Below are 13,162 nucleotides of genomic sequence, written 5' to 3'. Positions count from 1 at the left end.
TGTGAATGACAATCCTACAGCCTATCATAGTTCTAAATAGTGATGTCATTTTATTATTAAATCCAATGAACAATTGTAATAGGCGGGCCTACGTACAACTAAATTTGGTTGTACACGAGGTGGAGTATGTGACGTCATTCTTTCCGAGCATGCGCAGTTTTGTTTGTTGACGTATGGGTAATGTAGTTTTGTTATATTCAGTTCGGAGCGGGGCATCCAGATGGGGAAACGTGATAATAGGCTTATTATTTCGGTGTCTGCTAAAGACACAGAATAAAAGAGTAAAAGGTCTTCTACCTTATATAGAGCGTCGTTCTATTGTATTTTAAAGGAATAGTAGACTTCTTTTACTCTTTGAAGGGTTGAAGTAGAACGAAAAGAAAATATAAAATATTTTCTTTCGTCATTGGTATTTTGGAACCAGCGAAATTTAATAGAATCCTTTGAGAGTATGGAGTGTGGAAAAATTTCCTGATTCAGCTCTGATCAGTGCTGTAATAAAATTCATTAAAATGTTTCTGATTGTTTATATTTACTTTGAATGCTATTGATTTAAAGATGTTGCAAACAAAATTTGACAAGGTCTGGCATAATGGACTCTGTGTTAAGCTGAGATCCAAAGGAATATCTGGAAAGCTGCTTAGATGGCTGCAGATCTACCTTCATGGACGGACCATCAAAGTTGTTATCTCTGGTTAGGCTTCTGATTCTTCAACCATCAATGCATCTGTACCACAGGGTTCAATACTTGGGCCACTTCTGTTTTCCATCTTTATTGACGACTTGGTTGAAGCATGCAGTAACCAGCTATACCTGTACGCTGTCGACTCCACACTATTTGCACCAATTAGAGCAAGAGAGAGAAATACAGTGGCAGCAGGCCTGAATAGTGATCTTGACAGAATGAAAGCCTGGGCAGACGACTGGAATGTCACCTTTGAGCCTACTAAGTGCAAGGTGATGGTGATGTCTAGGAAGAGGAATCCATCTAACCCCGACCTGTATTTTGGGAACTGCAAGCTGGATTTAAAGAAGGAGCTAGTAATCCTTGGTATTAATATTGACAGTAAGTTGGTGTGGGATAAATACCTTTCCACTATTTCAAACAAGGCTGGACAAAGGCTTGGAGCTCTGTGGAAAGTAGTGTCCAAACTAGACAAAGAGGGCAGAGCAACTGTTTACAAAGCCCAGGTACGAATTATCATGGAGTATGCCTGCTTATCATGGATGAATGCCTCACAGAGTGTCCTCAGCCAGCTTGATTCCATCCAAAGAAAGGCTCTCAAGAATATGTGTAGATGAAGCCACAGCTCGTGAGAAGCTAGCCATCGGTAGCTTACACCACAGACGACAGGTTGCTGTAGCTACTGTGCTATACAAAATGCACACCAGCCACAGCCCTGCAGACCTTCACGCCATGCTGCCTTCATCTTATGAGAGACGGTGCACCACATGATCAAGTTTATCTATGCCTGCTCATGCTGTTTCTGTGCCTGATGCGAGAACCTACACACTGGATAGAAGCTTCCTTCACTGTGCTATCAGAATTTGGAACAGCCTTCCAGATGCTGTGGTTGGAAACATCAGTGACGATGGGGTCCAAGCCTTCAAGAGTCGAGTGCACAAACACCTATCATCTCTGGGAGGGAAGTCACATGCTTCTTCATAAGCTATCATGAAGGGGACCAGGATGGCAATGCTTGGCTGTTGGTAGGTACGGTTAATACCTGACTTTCAAGAGCACTTGTGAGTTATGTTCCGGCTGGACTTAGTCCTTAAACTGCTGGGGAACAGTGCGGAAAGAACAGGTGCTGTTTTCTCCCGGTAGGGATTAGTTTTTAGTTCCAAGTGCTCCTGCCACGTTTTGTCACCCTGCAACCTTATCCTTCAATCTCTTTGAATTATGGAGGACAGCATGTGTATAAACGTCTCTCTCCAGCAGACTTCATCATGATCATCATGACTCCAGTATTTCTACTATTTTTTAATGTTTCTTAATTGTACATATGATTTTTTTTGTGTTCTATCGCTGAGCAGCAGTGAACCATCTGATTGGCCTATCAGAGTTCTCTTTGGGAACTAGTTGACTTGATCAGCATTTCTGATCTGGCTATTGTTCACGATTGCACTTAATAAAAAAAATGCATTATCTCTTGAATAGCACATCAAGCTGTGTACTCTTGACTGAAACGGTCATCGACATGTGATACAACAGCTCCGGAGACATCTTTACCCACTTGGCACCTCCGATTTAATATGATCACATTTCATGATTAAAGTTATGACCAAATCAGGATATGCAAGGCTGTAAAATATCACAGTGTAATATAATTTGTTGGTCTCTGTAATAATAACCCTAAAGCTTCCTGCATCCTTCACAAATTATCTGTTATGGGGGTGAACTGTTATTGCAGTAGTTGGAGACAGAAAAGGTAGAAGGAGAGGGAGGAGGAGGAGGAAGTAAAGGCAGTTCAAATTCAAGTTTAATAATTATTCAATCATGTACGAATCAAACAAAACATCGTTCCTCCTGGGCTAAGGTACAAACATATTACCAACAGCACACTAAGCACAAGTAGCACATATGGTGATGATTTCAGAAAAAAAAACATACATTTACAAAGAGAAAAAATATAATAATTGCCCAGGTCCCTGTGTGACATGACTAGATTGATGGTAAATTCCGGACCTCCTGTCCCATGATCCTCTCATATCCCCTTTGCCAATCACCTGTCCAGCTCTTGGCTCCATCCCTCCCCCTCCTGTCTTCTCCTATCATTTTGGATCTCCCCCTCCCCCTCCCACTTTCAAATCTCTTACTAACTCTTCCTTCAGTTAGTCCTGACGAAGGGTCTTGGCCTGAAACGTCGACTGTACCTCTTCCTAGGGATGCTGCCTGGCCTGCTGCGTTCACCAGCAACTTTGATGTGTGTTGCTTGAATTTCCAGCATCTGCAGAATTCCTGTTGTTTGATGGTAAATTGTCCAGTTCCAGCTTGTTCCTCCATGGAATGAACACTGGAGGGCAGCACTGAGTGAACACTGCTCATTCCACCACAAACGAGAAAAACCTGCAGAAATGCTGGAAATCCAAGCAACACACAAATTTCTGGTGGAACTCAGCAGACCAGGCAGCATCTACGTAAAAGAGTACAGTCGGCATTTCGGGCCTAGACTGTACTCTTTTCCATAGATGCTGCCTGGCATGCTGAGTTCCTCCAGCATTTTGTGTGTGTTGGGCACTCATTCCACCATTCCAGGCAGAGCAAACCTTAACAAAATTTGGACTTGGGATGATAAATTACATTTGCACCATACAAGCGCCAAAGGATGATCTCCAACAAAAATGTTCTAACCAGTTCCCTCTGACAAGCAGTGGTATTACCATTGTCCAGTCCTTGTAATGTTCATCAGCCACTAACTGACCTGGAAAGCACACTTAATTTCTGCGGCAGTACATCTTAGGTACTCTATATTCTGCAGTGAACGACTCGGCTGCTAATCTTGCAAAGCTTTGCAAGTTGACAGCATTTACAAGACAAAAATCTGGAATAGAAAGCTTTCCTTGAAGAATACAACTCAAGCCACAATAGAGAAGCTGATTGACATTTCGTCCAGGCTTTCATACCTTCATTTGTTATCATCACCGTCATTATGTGCCATGTCGTATGATATGAGCGATCATGATCTTTCCATGACCATGATTGTTCATGGCAAATTTTTCTACAGAAGTGGTCCCATGGCTTCATGTGACCCTGAATGGGGGTCTAAGTAGGTGCTACACCTTGCCCAATGGTGATCTGCAGGCTAACGGAGGGAAGGAGCACCTTACACCTCCTTTGGTAGAGATGTATCCCCATCCTGCCACCCACTTCATTAGTAGACCACCCAATTAGACTCCATTGTGGCAGACATTTTGTGAGATCTCACCTTCACAAAAAATTGACACATGAGCTATTGTAACCCACACATTTCTAGTGACTCAATATATGAAGATCCTCTTCTAGAGTGCCTTTTGTCCCCAGAGTGTCAATGTCTAAACTGGTGAATGAAAGTGTCTAATGGATCAATGTTCCTTTGCTCTTTCTTTAAGCTCTGCAACCAAAACTTAGGCATTGAGATGACTTGGAGTTTCTGGAACAAGAAAAACACAAGGGTATAGCTTTGTCAAGCACCTCCACTCCATCTGCAAATAGCAGAATTTCTCAACCATTTTAATTCCAGTTCCAACTTGTCAGCCCATCGCCTCCTCTCCTGCCACAATGAAGCCTCCATCGGGTTGGAGGAGCAACACCTCATGTTCCATCTAGGTAGCCTCCAACCTAATGGCATGGATATTGATTTCTTCTTCTGATAATTTCCCCCCTCCCTTCCTTTTTCAATACCCCACTCTGGACTCTTACCTCTTCTCTTCACCTGCCCATCACCATCCCATGGTGTCCCTTCTCCTTCCCTTTCTCCCATGGTCTACTCTCCTCTCATATCTTCTCCAGCCCTTTACCTTTTCCACTTATCACCTCCCAGCTTCTTACTTCATCCCACCTCCCTCACCCACCTGGCTGCACCTACCTCTTTATAGTCTGGCATCCTCCCCCTCCCACCACCTCCCTATTCTGGCTTCCCCCACCCCCCACATCCTTTGAAATAAATTCTATTCAAAAGGTTCAAAGGAACATCTAAACAAGCCTGATGCATTTTGGAAACAAGTCCTGTGGACTGATGAAGTTAAAGTAGAACTTTTTGGCCGCAGTGTGCAAAGGTATGTTTGGAGATAAAAGGGTGCAGAATTTCATGAAAAGAACACCTCTCCAACTGTTAAGCACAGGGATGGATCGATCATGCTTTGGGCTTGTGTTGCAGCCAGTGGCATGGGGAACATTTACTGGTAGAGGGAAGAATGAATTCAATTAAATACCAGCAAATTCTGGAAGCAAACATCACACCGTCTGTAAAAAAGCCGAAGATTGAAAGAGGATGGCTTCTACAACAAGATAATGAACCTAAACACACCTCAAAATCCATAATGGACTACCTCAGGAGGTGCAAGCTGAAGGTTTTGCCGTGGCCCTCACAGTCCCCTGACCTAAACATCATTGAGAATCTGTGGATAGACCTCAAAAGAGCAGTGCATGCAAGACGGCCCAAGAATCCCCCAGAACTAGAAGCCTTTTGCAAGGAAGAATGGGTGAAAATCCCGCAAACAAGGATTGAAAGACTCTTAGCTGGCTAGAAAAAAATGTTTACAAGCTGTAATACTTGCCATAGGGGTTGTTACTAAGTATTGCCATGCAGGGTGCCCAAACTTTTGCATCGGGCCCTTTTCCTTTTTTGTTATTTTGAAACCGTAAAAGATGGAAATAAAAAAGCTTTCTTGCTTAAAATATTAAAGAAATGTGTCAACTTTAACTTTATGCCTTTTGGAAATCAGTTCATCTTTTAGGAATCGGATGGCAGAGGGGAAGGAGCTGTTCCTGAATCACTGAGTGTGTGCCTTCAGTGAGAAAAGGGCATGCCCTGGGTGCTGGAGGTCCTTAATAATGGACGCTGCCTTTCTGAGACACTGCTCCCTGGATACTACAGAAGCTAGCACTCAAGATGGAGCTGACTAATTTTACAACTTTCTGCAGCTTCTTTCAGTTCTGTGCAGTAGCACCCCCCCCCCCCACCACCACCACCATACTAGACAGTGATTCAGTCTGTCAGAATGCTGTCCATGGTACATCTATAGAAGTTTTTGAGTGTTTTAGTTGACAAACCAAATTGCCTTAGACTCCTAATGAAATATAGCTGCTGTCTTGCCTTCTTTAGAGCTGCATCGATATGTTGAGACCAGGTTAGATCCCCAGAGTTCTTGACACCCAGGAACTTGGAGCTGCTCACTCTCTCCACTTCTGATCCCTCTGTGAGGATTGGTATGTGTTCCTTCATCTTACCCTTCCTGAAGTCCACAATCAGCTCTTTCATCTTACTGACGTTGAATGCCAGGTTGTTGCCATGACACCACTCATCCAGCTAGTATATCTCGCTCCTGCACGCCCTCTCATCTCCATCTGAGTTTTGATTCTACCAACAATGGTAGAATACAACTCTGCCTTTAATCTCTCATTTGCAGTTACCACCAACAACAAAGTAGTGCACGAGTCATTATGGCTGTTTGTTAACAATTGTACCTTGTCACCCTTGCTTTCTTTCATTCCCTCCTCCTTCTTCGATCGGTCCTGGAAAATATTCTAGCCCAAGTCACCTGCAAAGTCACTTACAGGTTGCCAGTTTCTTAGTCCATTGCCCTAAATTTTCTTCAGCTTTTGATGCCTTGTAAAATTGTGCTCTATGACATCCAGGTTGCTACTCTGAAGATGTCTCATAAGTCAAAAGAGTATAGTTTTGAGTACAATTGGCGTAGAGTTTGCTGTTCATCATCAAATTTGGCCTGACTGTATCGTGCACTACAAAATCTCATTTGCTGCTGCCAAAGCACCTAGATAAATCACTGCCTTGTAGAGCAGGTGATTGAGTAGAGATAGACCCAGTAGGACAGCTTTGGCTCAACGGGGCTCAGGCAATAATGGGTCAAGGCGAGGTAGGTTACCTGTGAGGAATAGAAACAGGAAGTATGTCTGTGAGGCTAGTGTTCTGTACTGGGTGTCAGATGTGGGAGGTCTGGGAGATTCCCAGCCTTTCGGACGGCCACATCTGTGCCAGGTGCGTCGAGCTACAGCTCCTTAGGGACCGGGTTAGGGAACTGGAGATGGAGCTCAATAACTTTCGTCTGGTCTGGGAGAGTGAGGAGGTGATAGAGAGGAGCTATAGGCAAGTAGTCACACCCGGGCCTCGGGAGACAGAGAAGTGGGTAACAGTCAGGAGAGGGAAGGGCAAGAGTCAGAAACTAGAGAGTACCCCTGTGACTGTCCCTCTTAACAATAAGTACTCCTGTTTGAGTACTGTTGGGGGAGCCAGCCTACCTGGGGGAAGCAACAGTGGCCGCATCTCTAGCACAGAGTCTGGCCCTGTGGTTCAGAAGGGTAGGGAAAGGAAGAGGCTGGCAGCGGTGATAGGGGACTCTATAGTTAGGGGGTCAGACAGATGATTCTGTGGATGCAGGAAAGAAACAGATGGTAGTTTACCTCCCAGGTGCCAGGATCCGGGCTGTTTCTGATCGTATCCATGATATCCTGAAGTATGAAGGTGAACAGCCAGAGGTCATGGTATATATTGGTACCAACAACACAGGTAGGAAAAGGGAGGAGGTCCTGAAAACAGACTACAGGGAGTTAGGAAGGAAGTTGAGAAGCAGGACCTCAAAGGTAGTAATCTCAGGATTACTGCCTGTGCCACGTGACAGTGAGTATAGGAAAAGAATGAGGTGGAGGATAAATGTGTGGCTGAGATTGGAGCAGTGGGCAGGGATTCAGATTTCTGGATCATTGGGACCTCTTTTGGGGCAGGCATGACCTCTACAAAAAGGACGGGTTGCTCTTGAATCCCAGCGGGACCAATATCCTGACAGGGAAGTTTGCTAAGGCTATTGCGGAGAGTTTAAACTAGGATTTCTGGGGGGTGGGAACCAAACTGAAGAGCCAGAGGAAGAGGTGGTTGTCTCACAAATAGAGAAAGCTTGGAGACAGTGTGAGAGGGAGGATGGGAAGGTGATAGAGAAGGGATGCGCTCAGATTGACAGTTTGAGATGTGTCTATTTTAATGCAAGAAGCATCATGAACAAAGCAGATGAGCTTAGAGCGTGGATCAGTACTTGGAGCTATGATGTTGTGTTACAGAGACTTGGATGGCTCAGGGGCAGGAATGATTACTTCGAGTGCCAGGCTTTAGATGTTTCAGAAAGGACAGGGAGGGAGGCCAAAGATGTGGGGGCGTGGCACTGTTGATCAGAAGTAGTGTCACGGCTGCAGAAAAGGAGGAAGACATGGAGGGATTGTCTACTGAGTCTCTGTGGGTGGAAGTTAGAAACAGGAAGGGATCAATAACTCTACTGGGTGTTTTTTATGGACCACCCAATAGTAACAGGGACATCGGGGAGCAGATAGGGAGACAGATTCTGGAAAGGTGTAATAATAACAGGGTTGTCGTGGTGGGAGATTTTAATTTCCCAAATATTGATTGGCATCTCCCCAGAGAGAGGGGTTTAGATGGGGTGGAGTTTGTTAGGTGTGTGCAGGAAAGTTTCCTGACAGAATATGTAGATAAGCCTACAAGAGGAGAGGCTGTACTTGATCTGGTTGATTCTGTGGTTAAGAAGGCATATAGTGCATTGGCCTTCATCAACCTTGGGATTGAGTTTAAGAGCCAAGAGGTAATACTACAGCTGTATAGGACCCTGGTCAGGCCCACCCACTTGGAGTACTGTGCTCAGTGCTGGTCACTTAACTACAGAAAGGATGTGGAAACCATAGAAAGGGTGCAGAGGAGATTTACGAGGATGTTGCCTGGATTGGGGAGCATGCCCTATGAGAATAGGTTGAGTGAACGTGGCCTTTTTTCCTTGGAGCGACAGAGGATGAGAGGTGACCTGATAGAGGTGTACAAGATGATGAGAGGCATTGGTTGTGTGGACAGTCAGAGGCTTTTTTCCCCAGGGCTGAAATGGTTAACACGAGAGGGCATAGTCTTAAGATGCTTGGAAGCAGGTACAGAGATGTCAGGGGTAAGTTTTTTACTCAAAGAGTGGTGAGTGTGTGGAATGGGCTGCCAGTGGTAGTGGTGGAGGTGGATGCAATGGGGTCTTTTAAGAGACTCCTGGACAGGTACATGGAGCTTTGAAAAATAGAGGGTTATAGGTAACCCTGGGTAATTTCTGAGGTAAGTGCATGTTCGGCACAGCATTTTGGTCTGAAGGGCCTGTATTGTGCTGTAGGTTTTCTATGTTTCTATGTTTCTAAGAAGCTGTTACAACACAGATAATCAAAAATACAAATGCAGACTTGTAGGTAACCTATTGATTTTTGTAGAAAATTGATTACAAAATAGATTCAAAGTACATTTATTGTCGAAGTGTGTATGCATATACAACCCTGAGATTTGTTTACTCACAGACAGCCCCAAAACAAAGAAACACCATGGAACCCAGTGAAGAAAACATCAAACTGCCAACACACAAAAAAAGGAAGAAATCAACCAAACAGCAATAAAATGAGCAAAAAAGAGACACAGAATTTAAAATGTCAAACCACATAGTCATTGTAACAGTCTAGGAATGTTCAGTTTAGTTCAATTTTATGCTGTGTCATACATTGACTGCAGGGCACAGAGCCAGTCTGCCCGATCAAGATCACACAAAGTAGCAATAAAAAAAAGGAGTAACCAGAAACCAGAAACACACGTAACATGAACTATGGAGTCCAATCCGCAAACTACGTTAATTAAACCTTTCTCAAGACCCAAGACTCCAGCGCCATCCTCTGGCAGCATTGAGCAAGAGGGGGGGAGAGAGACCGGTCCAACGTCGGCACCTTCCTCCAGCACCAGCAAGTGAGAGGGGGAGAGAGAGGCCCACTAAACGCAGGCAGGTGGCGCTGAACAGAGTAGACAGAAATCAGGGATATTAGAATGGTGTAACCAATGATGAGCACCAGGGATATTTTTTGCTGCATCAGCTTTTCACTGTATTGATAAAAGAATCCTAACTTTAATGTTAACTTTACAAAATACAAGACCATTCTGCACTTCATGTCTACGCCATTCATTGAAGACTTACCCAATCTAATCCCACCTTTCAACCTTAGGTCTATAACCCGTGGATCACAGCCCTTCAAATAATTTTTAAGCATTTTGAAGGTTTCTGACATTAGAACTATTCCAAGTAGTGCTCTCCGGATTGTTAGCAGTGTTCACTCTCATCTCTTCTCAGGCTGGGACTCTGCATCATGAAAGACATTTAATAAGCTTGGGGCTAAAGAATATACTGTGTTAGGGAACAGAAAGCAATGAGGAAACATTGCTAAATCAAGAATTGAAATGATCACTAGCGTGGCTTCTTATCTGATGATAAGTTTAAATTCAAGTTCAAGTTCAATTATCATTCAACCATATGTGAATATAGCCACATGAGACAGCGTTCCTCCAGGGCCAAATTGCAACGCAGATCACCAACAGCACACGACACACTTCATATAGCACATATGGTTACAATTTCAGAAAAAAGCATACAGTCAGAATAAAATAGCCCAAGTCCCTGAATATCTAAATGTATCAAATGAAACTCAGTTTGAGTCAGAATGATCTCAGGTAGTCAATGGCTACATTTCTGCTTCCCTATCTATAATCCAGAATCATCTATTACCAGATATTCTCTCAGAGCTCAGCCTCCTTCACTCTCATTTCCAAAAGTGTGATAAATTCCTGGATTTTGTCACTAAATTGGAAACTATTGTTTACCCTAAGGTGGAAAATTTTACTTATCCCTTCCACTTATTCACCAAATGAAATGACTTTCTCAGATCTCCAATCCTAAACCTAGACTCCCTTCTCTCTTCAAGGCATCTCTGATGTTAGCTTAGCTCCCCTGAGTGACTATTACACATGAGACAATGAAACTGCTCACCAACTAAACCTCTGATCATTCAAACTTCCTTCATGGCTGATGTGCACATGACACTGCAAATAGTTTTTTTCTCCACAGCGATGCCATCCTCTTTCAAAGCTGTTTTCATCACCAATTTTGGAAAAGCAGTTTTATATCCACTGTCCATGTTCATTGGTGTCCATGCCTTATATCTCTCAAAGCTCTCAGAAGCGTTGACTTGTCCTAGATGCATATATAGTTTTTCCATCACTCCCTCTATAAGTTTCTCCAAGCAGATGTTTAAGCCTGGTGCAATGCCACTATGTCTTTAACCGAGGACACAATAAACATCTACTGAGCCCTTTTGATGCGTCATCCTCATCCACATTATTTTCTGACTTAAGTATTCCTTCCTTGCTCAGGTGCTCTCCCAGAGATTTGGGAATCTCTCCCTCTCCCTGTGTAGAGTGCCCTCCTGCTTCAAAACATCCACCATTGTCCCTGTAACTAAAAAGACCAAGGTAACATGTCTGAACGACTGGTGTCTTGTCGCACTCACCTCAATGATAAGCAAATGCTTTGAGAGGCTGGTCATAAAGGTAATGTAAAGATTTTTACTCCTCATGTATGTGAAGGATGTAAGAAATAAAGTCAATTCAATTCACTTCAGATGACGCAATAGCTAAGGCTCTACACATTGTCCTCGCACATCTGGAGAGGAGCGATGTTTATGTGAGAATGCTGTTTTTTGACTACAGTTCAGCATTTAACACCATAATTCCCTCCAGGCTCGACAAGAAGCTCAGAGACCTCGGCCTTCACCCTGCCTTGTGTCGCCGGCAGGTGGTGAGGGTGGACTCCCTCACCTCTGCACCTCTGATCCTCAACACAGGTGCCCCTCAGGGCTGTGTACTAAACCCTCTCCTTTACTCTCTGTATACGCATAACTGTGTCGCCACCCAAAGCTCTAATCTGCTAATTAAATTTGCTGATGACACTACACTGATTAGCCTTATCTCAAATAATAATGAGGCAGCCTACAGGGAAGAAGTCATCTCTCTGATACAGTGGTGTCAAGAAAATAACCTCTCCCTCAATGTCGCAAAACAAAGGAGCTGGTTGTGGACTACAGGAGGAATGGAGACAGGTTAGCCCCTATTGACATCAATGGATCTGGGATTGAGAGGGTGAACAGCTTCAAGTTCCTCGGCATAAACATCACTGAGGATCTCACGTGGTCTGTACATACCGGCTGTGTGGTGAAAAAGGCACAACAGCATCTCTTTCACCTCAGATGGTTGAAATCCTAAGAACTTTCTACAGGAGCACGATTGAGAGCATCTTGACTGGGAACTGTACCTCCCTCAATCGCAGGACTCTGCAGAGAGTGGTGCGGACAGCCCAGCGCATCTGTAGACGTGAGCTTCCCACTATTCAGGACATTTACAAAGACAGGTGTGTAAAAAGGGCCCATAGGATCATTAGGGACCCAAGTCACCCAACCACAAACTGTTCCAGCTGCTACCATCCGGGAAACGGTACCACAGCATAAAATCCAGGACCAACAGGCTCCAGACCAGCTTCTTCCACCAGGGCATCAGACTAGTTAATTCACTTTGACACAGTTGTATTTCTATGTTATATTGACTGTCCTGTTGTGCATACTATTTATTACAAATTACTATAATTTGCACATTGCACATTTAGACAGAGATGTAACGTAAAGATTTTTACTCCTCATGTATACGAAGGATGTAAGTAATCAAGTCAATTCATTCAATTCAATTCCAATACTATCTTCTTCTTATCTACATACATGCAGCTCTTTAATGATATCAGAATCAGAATCAGGTTTAATATCACCAGCATGAAATTTGTTAACTTTGCAGCAGCAGTACAATGCAAGACATGATAAAGAAACAAAAGAACTGAATTACGTATATTAAATAGTTAAATTAAGATAAGTAGTGTAAAAACAGAAATAAAAAATAAGCAGTGAGGTAGTGTTCATGGGTTCAATGTCCATTTAGTGACTGGATGGCAGAGGGGAAGAAGCTGGTCCTGTATCGCTGACTGTGTGCCTTTTGGCTTATGTACCTCCTTCCTGATGGTAACAATGAGAAGAGGGCATGTCCTAGGTGATGGGAGTCCTTGATGATGGAAGCTGCTTTTCTGAGGCACCGCTCCTTCAAGATGTCTTGGATACTACAGAGGCTAGTACCTGCGATGGAGCTGACTAAGTTTACAATTCTCTGCAGCTTGCTATGATCCTGTGCAGTAGCTCCCGCCCCCAAACCAGTTGGTGATGCAGATTGTCAGAAAGCTCTCCCGCGATACATCTGTAGAAGTTAGAGTGTTTTAGGTGACAAACCAAACTCAGAATCAGGTATAACATCACTGGCATACTATATGTCGTGAAATTTGTTAACTTAGAGGCAGCAGTATAATGCAATGCACAATAAATATAGAAAAAATAAATAGGTAAATGGATTACAGTAAATATATATGTGTGTGTGTGTGTGTGTGTGTGTGTGTGTGTGTATTACATAGTTAAAATAAGGATAGTAGTGCAAAAAAACAGAAATGAAAAGTAGTGAGGTAGTGTTCATGTAGGGTTCAATGTCCATTTAGAAACTGGATGGCAGAG

This window comes from Mobula birostris, chromosome X, assembly GCF_030028105.1.
Source record: "Mobula birostris isolate sMobBir1 chromosome X, sMobBir1.hap1, whole genome shotgun sequence".
NCBI classification, from domain to species: Eukaryota; Metazoa; Chordata; class Chondrichthyes; order Myliobatiformes; family Myliobatidae; genus Mobula; species Mobula birostris.
Note: the sequence above shows the minus strand (reverse complement) of the source record.